Raw genomic sequence first — 14,764 nt, forward strand, 5'->3', positions numbered from 1 at the left:
TGCGAACCCCATAGACTTCAATGGGAAGGCGAACTTTAAAACCTAGAAAAGCCATTTCTGGCCAGAAAACTGATTTTAAAGTTGTTTAAAGGGTGCCACGACCTGGACAGTGACATGCAGGAGGGGGATCAAGGGCAAAAATTTCTCTGAAAAATACTTTGTAAAAAAAACGCCAAAAAAAAACGCCAAAAAAACCGCAAGCTATTCCTATGAATACGCAAAGGCGAAAAACCGAAGCGAAAAAACGCGGCGGAAAAAACCGAGGCGGAAAAAACCGAGGCAAAAAAACGCGGCGCAAAAAAAAATGCGGCGAACCCAAAATGGCGAACATCGCCAAAAGTTCGCAAATTTGCGCACAAATTAGTTCGCCAGCGAACAGTTCGCTACATTTCTAATGGGGGCCACTTGTGCCCAGTGTAGGAAAATAAGCAAGCAGAGCAGAACAACCCACCTTGGATCATCTACACCACGAGCAAAAAATGCCAAAGATCATAGCTTTTTATAAGAATCATCCATTAGAAACACATTTTCTCATTCAAAACCAAAGTAAAAAAGGTTTTAAAGGTTACGTTGTGAAGTTCCAGTTTCTTAAAGTGAAGGAAGCCTCAGCCTTTGAAATTAATTGGCTGATGGTAGGTCCCTTTATTCTCTAATCGGCTGTTTTGCTATTAGTTAGTGTAGCCAGGATAATACTAACACTGACAATCAGATTGGATGGAACATTACTCCAATCAGCTGCTTTAAGTAACCCTTTAGTGGAATGTGGAAACTGATACTTGAATTGCACACACAGCAGCTACAGGTCCAAAAGCCCAGAATGAAGGGTTATTGTTAGAATCAGTAGTTAGATATATAGACTTGGTTTGGTCCTCTTTGAGATCTGTCTAATGGATCTGTATGTTTAATACAATACAATGTGTTGGTGCTTTATTAATACTTGTTATTAATACAGGTATGGGATCCCTTATTGGCAAATCTGGTATCCAGAAAGCTCTGAATTACAGGAAGATCATCTCCTATTTTTAGCAAATAATTATAATTAGTAAAAATAATTCCTTTTTCACTGTAGTAATAAAACAGTAATGTGTGATTGATGGGAACTAGGCTGAGACAATCCATACTGGAGGCAAAACAATCCTATTGGGTTTATTTAATGTTTACATACATTTTAGCACTTAACCCTTTAAGTGCCATGGGACGTAGATTCTACGTCCAAGGCACTAAAGGACCAAAGTGCCATGGGACGTAGAATCTACGTCCAATGGCACTGTCGGGTTTACAAGCGCTGCGCTCGCTTTTAAAGCAGCGCAGCGCTTGTAAACCCCTCAGATCCCCCTAGGCAACGAGCAATGAAGAACATACTCACCGATCCGGGTCCCCCAGCCGCACCGATCGCGTCGCCAGCCAATGACAGCAGTGGACACGCGTTGATGACGTGTCCACTGCTGTCCCTTTAAATAGCGCCGCCTACTGTCGGCTCCTCACTCCTGCTGCGCACTTCGGACAAGATGGAGCTCCCCTGCTGCCTTCCTGCTGGATTGATCGCCCCTGATCGTCTGCCTGCCTTGGGTAAGCTGAACTACAACTCTCTACCACTGTTTATTTTGCTTATTTCTATCTCAACTGTCTAAAAAATTTTTATTTTTTTTTTGCATTTTTTCTTCTATCTTTGTCATTATTACACTTTTGTACACATACACACTTATTTACAACTTTCCCAAGCACACACAGACACTTACACACACACTTACACTTACACTTTTTTTTTTTTTTTTTTTCTTTCTTTCTTTTCTTTTCTTTCTTTCTTTGCTTTCTTTGGCAGTCTTTTTTTTTACTAAAACTTTATTTCTGATCTTGCTCTATAATTATCTGATTTATTTGGTTGCATTTTAGTGTTTTTTTGGCATTTTCATAATTGATTTCTGTTTTTGAATTATTCTATTGCACTGTAACTTTTTTTATTGCTATTTGGTGCTGAATTTGCAGTGACGTTGGTGGATCCAGGGCTCTGACCACCGATTTCATTGCAATTATTGTTCTTCTGTTGGTTAAGGTGGTTTTATTGGATTTTACGGTGTTTTATCTTTGCATTGTTCTTTATTGTGTGTTTAGTGCCCCCAAAAAGGTTGCTTTTGCAGTGACATTGGTGGATCCAGGGCTCTTACCGATTTCATTGCAACTATTGTTCTTTGATTGCTTTTAGTGGTTTTATTCCATTTGATTTCAGTTGTTCTAGAAAGGTCCAGAGGTGCTAAGATTGTTCTGGTAGTTTCTATTGCCAAGGGTTAGGCTGATGCCACACGAGGCGTAGGGCTGATTTTTTCAGCAAGTGGAAAAACGCTTGCCGAAAATTCAGCCCTACGCCTGCTACTTGTTCCTGCACCCGAATGAATGGGATACGCTCGGGTGCAGGCACGTGTAGCCGATATACGCATGAAAACGCGAGACTTTGCATTCTCACGCGTTTTCATGCGTATATCGGCTACATGTGCCTGCACCCGAGCGTATCCCATTCATTCGGGTGCAGGCAAAAAAAAAGGGGTGCATAGAGTGCAGCCCCAATATTATGCATTTTCAGGTTTGGCGGCCATGTACTTATGTGCAACCAGACATAGGTATCGTTTTATTCAGGGGAACTTGCAGATTGATGGTTAGTAAGTTTTTGGTAGTTGCCATGGAGATTTTGGGGAGAAATCTAGGTTTTTTATCTGGTTTTTCCTTGATTTCTGACCAAAATCTAGGTTTGTATCTGGTTTTTCCTTGATTTCTGACCAAAGCGCTGACTTCTGCAAGGGACTGCGGCCACAATTTTCCATGTAGAAAGAGAAGAGTGGCGTCTCTGAATAGCTGAAGGTGTGCACTTTTCGTAAATATATAGATTGTGGGGGTTATCTCACAGGTAGGGGGGGTTAACACTGAAAAACTGCAGGTAGTGCACATAGAGCGCAGCCCCCAAAATTTCAACTGAAATTGCCCTTATGCATTGCCCCTGTTTGGGGGCATTTGGTGGCCACGTCTTTATGTGCACCCATACATATGGGGTATCGTTTTATTCAGGGGAACTTGCAAATTGAGGTTTAGTAAGTTTTTGGTAGTTGCCATGGAGATTTTGGGGAGAAATCTAGGTTTTTTATCTGGTTTTTCCTTGATTTCTGACCAAAATCTAGGTTTGTATCTGGTTTTTCCTTGATTTCTGACCAAAGCGCTGACTTCTGCAAGGGACTACGGCCGCAATTTTCCATGTAGAAAGAGAAGAGTGGCGTCTCTGAATAGCTGAAGGTGTGCACTTTTCGTAAATATATAGATTGTGGGGGTTATCTCACAGGTAGGGGGGGTTAACACTGAAAAACTGCAGGTAGTGCACATAGAGCGCAGCCCCCAAAATTTCAACTGAAATTGCCCTTATGCATTGCCCCTGTTTGGGGGCATTTGGTGGCCACGTCTTTATGTGCACCCATACATATGGGGTATCGTTTTATTCAGGGGAACTTGCAAATTGAGGTTTAGTAAGTTTTTGGTAGTTGCCATGGAGATTTTGGGGAGAAATCTAGGTTTTTTATCTGGTTTTTCCTTGATTTCTGACCAAAATCTAGGGTTGTATCTGGTTTTTCCTTGATTTCTGACCAAAGCGCTGACTTCTGCAAGGGACTGCAGCCACAATTTTCCATGTAGAAAGAGAAGAGTGGTGTCTCTGAATAGCTGAAGGTGTGCACTTTTCGTAAATATATAGATTGTGGGGGTTATTCCACAGGTAGGGGGGGTTAACACTGAAAAACTGCAGGTAGTGCACATAGAGCGCAGCCCCCAAAATTTCAACTGAAATTGCCCTTATGCATTGCCCCTGTTTTGGGGCATTTGGTGGCCACGTCTTTATGTGCACCCATACATATGGGGTATCGTTTTATTCAGGGGAACTTGCAGATTGATGGTTAGTAAGTTTTTGGTAGTTGCCATGGAGATTTTGGGGAGAAATCTAGGTTTGTATCTGGTTTTTCCTTGATTTCTGACCAAAGCGCTAACTTCTGCAAGGGACTGCGGCCACAATTTTCCATGTAGAAAGAGGAGAGTGGCATCTCTGAATAGCTGAAGGTGTGCACTTTTCAGAAATATATAGTTTGCGGGGGTTATTTCACAGGTTATGGGTGTGTTTAGACTAAATAACTGCATATAGAGCACAGCCCCCCCTTATGCATTGCCCCTGTTTGGGGGCATTTGGTGGCCACGTCTTTATGTGCACCCATACATATGGGGTATCGTTTTATTCAGGAAAACTTGCAAATTGAGGTTTAGTAAGTTTTTGGTAGTTGCCATGGAGATTTTGGGGAGAAATCTAGGTTTTTATCTGGTTTTTCCTTGATTTCTGACCAAAATCTAGGGTTGTATCTGGTTTTTCCTTGATTTCTGACCAAAGCGCTGACTTCTGCAAGGGACTGCAGCCACAATTTTCCATGTAGAAAGAGAAGAGTGGTGTCTCTGAATAGCTGAAGGTGTGCACTTTTCGTAAATATATAGATTGTGGGGGTTATTCCACAGGTAGGGGGGGTTAACACTGAAAAACTGCAGGTAGTGCACATAGAGCGCAGCCCCCAAAATTTCAACTGAAATTGCCCTTATGCATTGCCCCTGTTTTGGGGCATTTGGGGGCCACGTCTTTATGTGCACCCATACATATGGGGTATCGTTTTATTCAGGGGAACTTGCAGATTGATGGTTAGTAAGTTTTTGGTAGTTGCCATGGAGATTTTGGGGAGAAATCTAGGTTTGTATCTGGTTTTTCCTTGATTTCTGACCAAAGCGCTAACTTCTGCAAGGGACTGCGGCCACAATTTTCCATGTAGAAAGAGGAGAGTGGCGTCTCTGAATAGCTGAAGGTGTGCACTTTTCAGAAATATATAGTTTGCGGGGGTTATTTCACAGGTTATGGGTGTGTTTAGACTAAATAACTGCAGATAGAGCACAGCCCCCCCTTATGCATTGCCCCTGTTTGGGGGCATTTGGTGGCCACGTCTTTATGTGCACCCATACATATGGGGTATCGTTTTATTCAGGAAAACTTGCAAATTGAGGTTTAGTAAGTTTTTGGTAGTTGCCATGGAGATTTTGGGGAGAAATCTAGGTTTTTATCTGGTTTTTCCTTGATTTCTGACCAAAATCTAGGGTTGTATCTGGTTTTTCCTTGATTTCTGACCAAAGCGCTGACTTCTGCAAGGGACTGCGGCCACAATTTTCCATGTAGAAAGAGAAGAGTGGTGTCTCTGAATAGCTGAAGGTGTGCACTTTTCGTAAATATATAGATTGTGGGGGTATCTCACAGGTAGGGGGGGTTATCACTGAAAAACTGCAGGTAGTGCACATAGAGCGCAGCCCCCAAAATTTCAACTGAAATTCCCCTTATGCATTGCCCCTGTTTTGGGGCATTTGGTGGCCACGTCTTTATGTGCACCCATACATATGGGGTATCGTTTTATTCAGGGGAACTTGCAGATTGATGGTTAGTAAGTTTTTGGTAGTTGCCATGGAGATTTTGGGGAGAAATCTAGGTTTGTATCTAGTTTTTCCTTGATTTCTGACCAAAGCGCTAACTTCTGCAAGGGACTGCGGCCACAATTTTCCATGTAGAAAGAGAAGAGTGGTGTCTCTGAATAGCTGAAGGTGTGCACTTTTCGTAAATATATAGATTGTGGGGGTTATCTCACAGGTAGGGGGGGTTAACACTGAAAAACTGCAGGTAGTGCACATAGAGCGCAGCCCCCAAAATTTCAACTGAAATTGCCCTTATGCATTGCCCCTGTTTTGGGGCATTTGGTGGCCACGTCTTTATGTGCACCCATACATATGGGGTATCGTTTTATTCAGGGGAACTTGCAAATTGAGGTTTAGTAAGTTTTTGGTAGTTGCCATGGAGATTTTGGGGAGAAATCTAGGTTTTTATCTGGTTTTTCCTTGATTTCTGACCAAAATCTAGGGTTGTATCTGGTTTTTCCTTGATTTCTGACCAAAGCGCTGACTTCTGCAAGGGACTGCGGCCACAATTTTCCATGTAGAAAGAGAAGAGTGGTGTCTCTGAATAGCTGAAGGTGTGCACTTTTCGTAAATATATAGATTGTGGGGGTATCTCACAGGTAGGGGGGGTTATCACTGAAAAACTGCAGGTAGTGCACATAGAGCGCAGCCCCCAAAATTTCAACTGAAATTCCCCTTATGTATTGCCCCTGTTTTGGGGCATTTGGTGGCCACGTCTTTATGTGCACCCATACATATGGGGTATCGTTTTATTCAGGGGAACTTGCAGATTGATGGTTAGTAAGTTTTTGGTAGTTGCCATGGAGATTTTGGGGAGAAATCTAGGTTTGTATCTAGTTTTTCCTTGATTTCTGACCAAAGCGCTAACTTCTGCAAGGGACTGCGGCCACAATTTTCCATGTAGAAAGAGAAGAGTGGTGTCTCTGAATAGCTGAAGGTGTGCACTTTTCGTAAATATATAGATTGTGGGGGTTATCTCACAGGTAGGGGGGGTTAACACTGAAAAACTGCAGGTAGTGCACATAGAGCGCAGCCCCCAAAATTTCAACTGAAATTGCCCTTATGCATTGCCCCTGTTTTGGGGCATTTGGTGGCCACGTCTTTATGTGCACCCATACATATGGGGTATCGTTTTATTCAGGGGAACTTGCAGATTGATGGTTAGTAAGTTTTTGGTAGTTGCCATGGAGATTTTGGGGAGAAATCTAGGTTTGTATCTAGTTTTTCCTTGATTTCTGACCAAAGCGCTAACTTCTGCAAGGGACTGCGGCCACAATTTTCCATGTAGAAAGAGAAGAGTGGTGTCTCTGAATAGCTGAAGGTGTGCACTTTTCGTAAATATATAGATTGTGGGGGTTATCTCACAGGTAGGGGGGGTTAACACTGAAAAACTGCAGGTAGTGCACATAGAGCGCAGCCCCCAAAATTTCAACTGAAATTGCCCTTATGCATTGCCCCTGTTTTTGGGGCATTTGGTGGCCACGTCTTTATGTGCACCCATACATATGGGGTATCGTTTTATTCAGGGGAACTTGCAGATTGATGGTTAGTAAGTTTTTGGTAGTTGCCATGGAGATTTTGGGGAGAAATCTAGGTTTTTTATCTGGTTTTTCCTTGATTTCTGACCAAAGCGCTTACTTCTGCAAGGGACTGCGGCCACAATTTTCCATGTAGAAAGAGAAGAGTGGTGTCTCTGAATAGCTGAAGGTGTGCACTTTTCAGAAATATTTCACAGGTAGGGGGGGTTAACACTGAAAAACTGCAGGAAGTGCACATAGAGCGCAGCCCCCACATTTTTAGCTGTAATTGCCCTTGTGCATTGCCCCTGCTTTGGAGTGTTTGGTGCCCATGTCTTTATGTGCACCCATACATATGGGGCATCATTTTATTCAGGAGAAGTTTGTCTTTCAAATATGCCTTTGTTAGAAAATTTTTATGAGATTTTTTTTGTCAAATCCACATTTGATCATGCGTCCAAGTTTACGTTTTAGAAAAAAAAAAAAAAATGTCATAAAAAGTTCCAAATTTCACAATGCACTGACAAAAGGTATTTGGCTTTTGAGTGAAAACTACATTGCACCTAGAAACTTGAAGGTCTGTAGTTTCTAAAGATACCAAACATGAGGGGATATTTTAGATTTACATATAAGTTATGCTGCATTAACTGTTACAAGCGCTTTTCTGCTTTGTTCTGGTGTGATATTGTACTAAGTATTGCCTTAGTTTGGGGGTTACTTCTGGACAGGAACTGTGGGGTACCACCACATATTTGGTATCGTTGGAATTGGGAGTATCAGGGCTTTTACAAACAATAAAAAAAAGTGAGTAAAATTAACTTTTCTATGGAAAAAAACCTCAAAATATACAGAAATTTTTCATAATTTTATTTTTTTTTTACATATTTCACCCAAAATACACATCATATCTCCAGAAAAGTTATAAAATTTGGTATGTATGTCGAAGCCTAATTAGTGACGAAAAAAACGATATATGATTTCCCTAGTTTCGTGGAGGTTTTCCTACCAAAAAACATTGTTAAAGTGAATGAGTACAAAATGCTTAAAAAACGTCTGGCACTGGGGGGAACCGAAATGACGAATTCGGCTGGCACTTAAAGGGTTAAGGTATGCTGATCCAAATTAATTACAGAATAATCACTTATGTGGAAAACCCCAGATCCTGAGCACACTGGAAGATAAATCCCAAGCCTGTAATAATAATATCCTGTACAGGTATAGGATCTGTTATCTGCAATGCTTAAGACCAGGGAATTTCCAGATTTAGTCTTTTTGTAAAGTGGGGAACTGTGCTTAAAACAAAAATATGAACCCAACAGGATTTGTTTTGCCACCAACATAGCATTGCTGGATTTTTGAGCTTTGTGGATTTGTGCTTTTTGGTGATTTATAAATATGGGACGACATGCACTGCTTACTGCCTGTGTATCTGCAGGGAGGCACAATGTTTCAGGGACTCCCCACCTTGACATATGTCTGGAGAATAAATATTTTTAAAACTGTCATCACTAAGGAGAGCTGAGACTGTGGAGGTCACAGAAAAGTTACAGAAGAGGTTGAAAAAATACCTGTCCATCAAGTTCAACCTTTCACAAACCCTCTCCAAATGAATCTAGATGAAGGCAAACAGAACTCCCCCGTAATCCAGCTGTGACTTCAGCCTCATCGTGAGTGAAATAGTTTCCGTTCTCATCCCAAATTCAGCAAAATGAGTCTGTGGATTGAGTGCTAAATGAGTGAAAATGACTGTATGTGCGTATTTACCCTTGCTAATGAGGCATCCTGTTTTTTGGAATTCCGTAACCTGACTGCTTTCCCTTCCACTCTCAGTAACTGGTTCCCCTTCTCTGACATTCCCCACTTACTCTATGGCGCCCATATATAAAAGTGTAGAAAATAGTTAACACCTAAAATACAGAATAAAAGTAGGTGTTAATTAGCTGCCCTATTTGTGAATCAGAATTGTGGAAAAGAACACAGGGTTATGAGAAGAAGCCCCTTGTTCCTTTTACTGTATACAAGCTCAGATAGCAGAATGGCCAGTATTTGCACCATTATTTTACTCTGCCCTTGGTAAAGTTCATTGAAATGAAGGAGACTGATGTCACACACCACCTGCAAGTGTCAAATGCAGTGTAAAAAAATCACAAGCTGGTGACATTTTAACAGCAATCGATGGAAATGACAAAATCCCAAATCGCACAAATGCCCCATTGTGTTCATTTTGACAAATCAGGAGCAATTACAATGGGCACAACTCAACATTTCTTGTCAATTTGTGGCCAAACATTACACTTTGCACACTGCACTGTGGTCGAAAATGACACTTCAAAAGTTTGCCAGCAGTGCCAACAATAACGCTACAACAGTTTTAGAGTTGGGAACCATTTATTTGCAGCTTTTGTTGCTGCACCACTCTGGTGTAACATGTAGGGAGCAGGAGCAAAACCTCAGGTACAGGGACTGCCCTGGCACCAACAGCCAAATGTTAAATACTGTGGGAGGAAATGGGTATTACAGGGGGGCACAGGTTTCTACTGGGCGACCACTCTCTCTGTCCACTGGGCCTGCTGCTCCTGTACTTACACCACCAGCAGGTATTTTCCCACATCCCAATGTCCCAGAGCATTACACAACTGAATGATGCACTAGCTAGGGGGCGTCTACATACCACCAGCAGCTTACCCACAGCTAGGATTGCCACCCGGTCAGTATTTCACCAGTCTAGCTGGTAAAATACCAGCCAGGGCTGGGCCTGCATTTCAAATTTACTGTACTTGCACGTAAATTTGTAATGCCTAATGTTCTGCCTCTGGCCTGCCCAAATTCTGCCCCTACTCCATCCCGCCCCCACTCCCCCCAATCCTGCCCATTACCTTTTCCTCCTGCAGCTCCCTCCCAACAGTTTAGCAACTCTGCCCTCCCATCTGTGTAAAAGCCCTGCCATTTTTTTGGTCCTTCCCCTGCATCATTCATTGACTGGTAAGGGGAAAGGAAAATGTGGCAAATCTACCCACGGTCTATATTCATTGGAAAAGTGCTGGCTTTTGCAGTAATTCATGCAAAAGCCTAAGTAGTGTGCAAAATATAAAGAAACCATGGGTGTTTGTGTCTGATTTTGCCTTTTGCATCCTGCCCCGCAGTTGATAAATGAGGCCAACTGTGCCATTCTTACTTATATATATTTACCTGGGAGTATATTTTTTCATATTACTACTGCCAGTGGGAGGAAGGCAAGCTGTGCACTGGTCAGAATCAAACTCAGGACCTTAGTACTGTGAGACAGTGATGCTAATCATTGTGCCATCACTCTGCCCAATAAGAACTTATAAAACTGGAGTATGACAGTATGATCCTATCTCTCTAATGTGAGAAAGGGACCAGTATATCACAGGAGAGCAGAGCTAATGGAAATAGCATGAACTTATGCTTTCTTATGAATTATCCAACCCCTTCTCATTGTACATACAGAGTGGCTGCTATTTTGAATCACTGATTGCAAGTAATTATTTCTAAATAGCTTGTCCTCTTCTTCTTTTTCTTTTCTATTATGTATGTGTTCAAAATTCATATTTCATTTAAGTGCAGGTAGGGTCCCACATCTGTGATTCATATTTAGAAATGGCTTCACTTACAAGGGATAGGATGTTCTATGTAATCTAATCCTAAAAGTCTGTTTCCAGTTTCATTTTTCCTTTTGCAAAGGACTCACTCTGCTGTTTTGTTACTATGGTGACTAAAAAATATTCCAATCTACTCAGATATTCAGCAATCAGCTTTAAGCTTTTATCTCTCTAAATGAATGTAAAACCTGGAAAAATCACCGCTCGTAATTCATTGCAGCAGTAAAAAAAACAGTTTAAGTGCATTTTGTAACACTCGAGCCAGCCATGGGCTGCCTATCTATTAGCAAATTTTACTTCATTTAAAGCATTGCCTTTATTCTTGTCAACTGGAAGTCCTGCTAATCATGTAGCTCTCAAATAAGTACAAGGCTCTTAAATACAGGAGCAGAAATGGAATTATGCTAAAGACAGATTTCCACCTGTAGCAGTGTGAGTCTAGTAAGGGTGGGGTATAATAAAAGGAATAAATAAGAATAAAAATGAGCATTTTTAAATGTAATAATAGTCATTAGACACATAATAACATTGCAAGGTTTAATTGCATAGTGCAAGTTTTTTAAGACCAGGTTGAAGGTTTCATCATTTTTTTTTTACACAAAATAACTACTTTTTCAGTAAGAGGTTTTATTGGGTGCAAAGAGCACTGGCACAAATAAGAAAACCTCCAAACTTTCCTAAAGAAGGGAATCTGGGGCCATTTATCAAAACTGGGCAATTTGCCCTTGGGTGGTAAGCCATGGCAACCAATCAAACTGTGGCATTTATTGTTCTACCTGCAGCTGGCTGAAATAGGCCAATCCCTGCTGTGGGTTACTGGCTGTGGGCAAATTTGCCTAGTATTGATAAATGAGCCATTAGTCTTCTTTCATTTGGGGATATGAGTCTCTTACAACATAGATAAACTATGCTCAAAGATAAAACTAATAGCACAGAAAAAGATTTGCATGTATGTAGTTTGAAACAATGTATAGATAAAGTAGAATCAGAGGGGCCTATTATGAACCCCATAGTAGTACCATCCAGAAGTACCTGTGCATTGAAAATAACTGTGTTTGTACAGACGTTCAAGGTGCGTGCAGCCAAATTCAGTTGGTGGGTGTTGCAAAGACGCCAGCATGGGCCCTCATACTAGTCTGCACAACATCATAATGAGGCATGATAGGATAAAAGCTGGTGACATAACTGAAAATAATGTGCTGAAAGGATGGATGCCAACTTGTGACAGCATTCTGCACAGGGGGAGAGATTAAAAATATCCATCCAATGATCCTGTTAAGAGAGGACTGCTAAAAATGATAAAGAAATGACTGATATGATAGACAATGAAGAAAGCTTATTGGGTTGTAAACACTGGCTGTAAATCATCCTGTTTCAAGAACCGTTCTTACCACTCAGTCAAAACCTTGGTGTTGATCGGCCAGTCTCTCTCCTTTATAGGCCATACGTGGGGAGGATTAAGCCTGTGGAACCAATGCTTTGGTCTGGGCATTCTCTCTCCTTATGATTTCTAATGGTGGGGAGGAGCAAGCCTGTGACTGAGACCAATGCCCGAATCAGGAAACACGTATCCCATAAATGCTACCATGCATGGAGGTGCCAGCCTATGAAAAATGACCAAAGGTAAATATAATCACCATATGGGGTTTACCTTGACATGGAATGGTGGCTTGTCAGTTTTATGACCATAACTTTGTAACCAAAACCCCTGTTTTTGAAAGGACACACACTTGCATAGATACTAAATTACTAGTGAAACAGGGGACCAGGGAATGTGCATTGATCAACCCCTCCCCTTTTGTTTGCTTGTAGTTACTTTGGCCAGATCAGTTGCATTTTCATTGTACTTATATATTTATATAGGCTTGGAGTGCTCCCACAACCCTTCTTTTTGTGTACTCAGGGCTGGGTTACTGTTTTTACCCCCCTAGGCTCAGCTGCTGTATCACCCACAGAGAAGAGAAAACCGGTGGTGTATCTGTCTGGGCCTGGCCGCACTCAGAGTGACGTCACAATGATGTATGCGCACACGGTGGTGACGTCACTGAGTGCACGGCCAAGCAGTTTTGACAGGCAGACATCCAATCCCATATGATTAAAATTGGTGTGTCAGAACCCAAAATTCAACCTTATAATGTATTTTATCAGTGGAAGCGCAGTGGAAGACCTTGGTATCCAAACAATTCAGTCATGTTTTGGGTGATTAAATTATACTTGATATTGCTTAGAAAGCTAATTTCAATGCTTGGAAACAGACTGAAATGTTGGCACTGGGTGTTGATATTATAGAAGAAACAATGTCAACCCAAAATAAGCTAACGATTATGAATGGTAAGGGAGGGAGGGACCCTGCAGGGCTTAAGCAGAGATAGTGTTGGATTTATGGGCTATGATAAACCATGTAGAACAGTAGCAAATTGAAGGCACTGAAGGCATGAAATTCCAAGATAAAGCCTTTCTTCCAGCAGTTCAGCAGGAACTGCATTTAAAGGCTGTTGCTCCATGAAAGTCCTCCTTGGATACTCAAAGGTCTTGTAAAGCTTATATTTGCAACAGAGATTTACTATAGCACAGATGGGTAACCCTTATGTCAGATCCACCTGAGTCAAACCCAATGTTCATAATAAAAAAGATTACGCCAAACTACATAAAGTACTGTACATTTTGCATTTAAAATGCATTCGGATTTAAACAATTAATAGACACTATGGGGCCGATTTATCAAAGTTTGAGTTAGCATTTTTTCCACGATTCTAGAAAAAACACAGTGAAAAAAATGCAAATGAAAATATACTCGAGAATATTCTTTAGAAACTTGAATAGTTTGTGTTTATTCGTGAAAAAAAATCTGAGAAAAGTTGCCAGAAAAAACTCAGCAAGTAAAAGCTGCCAAGGTTCAATAGAAGTCAATGGGAATTGTCTCTAACAACTTTATTCATTTATTTATTTTTCCATATGTGTTTTTTAGCCTCATGGAAAATGAATGGAACAATGTCATTCTTGCTGTTCCTGCAACATTTTTTTTGGGAACATTCTGTCGCGTTTCAAGAAGAAAATTGTACAACTAGGGGCACATTTACTAATCCACAAAGGCTCCAAGCGTTCGTTCAATCGGTCCAATTGTATTTTCCACAACTTTTTCGCACCTTGCGCAGCTTTTTCGATGCTTGTGCAACTTTTTTTGCCGCTTTCACGACTTTTTTGCATTTTTAGCGTGCAAAAAATCGGATCGGTTTTGCCGCTGTTTACAATCGTTTGGTACGAAAATTTCATGACTTTCGGATCGCCAATACGATATTATCGTGACTAATACGATTTTTTTTGCCCAGGGCAACCAATCAGCAATTAGCTTTCAACAGTTAGAAAACCAAAGCAAAGCATCTGATTGGCTGCCATGAGCAACATCACCAGTAATTTTATACTCCACTTTTTACACAGCATGATGAATATACCCCTATTGTCAAGTTTTTTTTTTCACATCCATGTTTTTCTTTTTTCGCAAACTCAGATTGAATAAATCTGCTTCTATACATTGAGACCAGTAAGATTTTACATGATGTTATTCTAATTAGTTTATATTTTAATTAAACAAACCAGAAAGCATTTCTACTCCGTGATCTTCTGTTTTATGCACAAGGCTGAATTATTTGGTTACCAAGGGGAAAACTTTTTCTTCTGGCGCACAGTACATTTTTTATGAGATCCCTACGCTTCTGTATTGATTGGAAAACAACATGTAAGGAGTGAAGGCTCATATGGCATCAATAGAGAATGACAAGTGCGAGAGAATAATGTCTTACCATTATTGGTGCATAAAAAGAGCACTCGGAATCCAGGAATCAAAATAGAAAGGTTTAATGACACAGATAATTAGCAGTAAATGATGACTGCACATTTACCGATGATGGGAGGAGGAAATATCTTTTTGAGAAAAGAATGAATGTACGGATATATATATATAGGGCCTGTTATCCAGAATGCTTGGGACCTGGGGTTTTCTAGATAAGAGGTACTTTTGTAATTTGGATTTCCATACTACTAAAAAATAATGTAAACATTAAAACCTATAGACTTTTTTGCCTTCAATAAGGATTAATTATA

Source organism: Xenopus tropicalis, chromosome 6 (genome assembly GCF_000004195.4).
Source record: "Xenopus tropicalis strain Nigerian chromosome 6, UCB_Xtro_10.0, whole genome shotgun sequence".
NCBI classification, from domain to species: Eukaryota; Metazoa; Chordata; class Amphibia; order Anura; family Pipidae; genus Xenopus; species Xenopus tropicalis.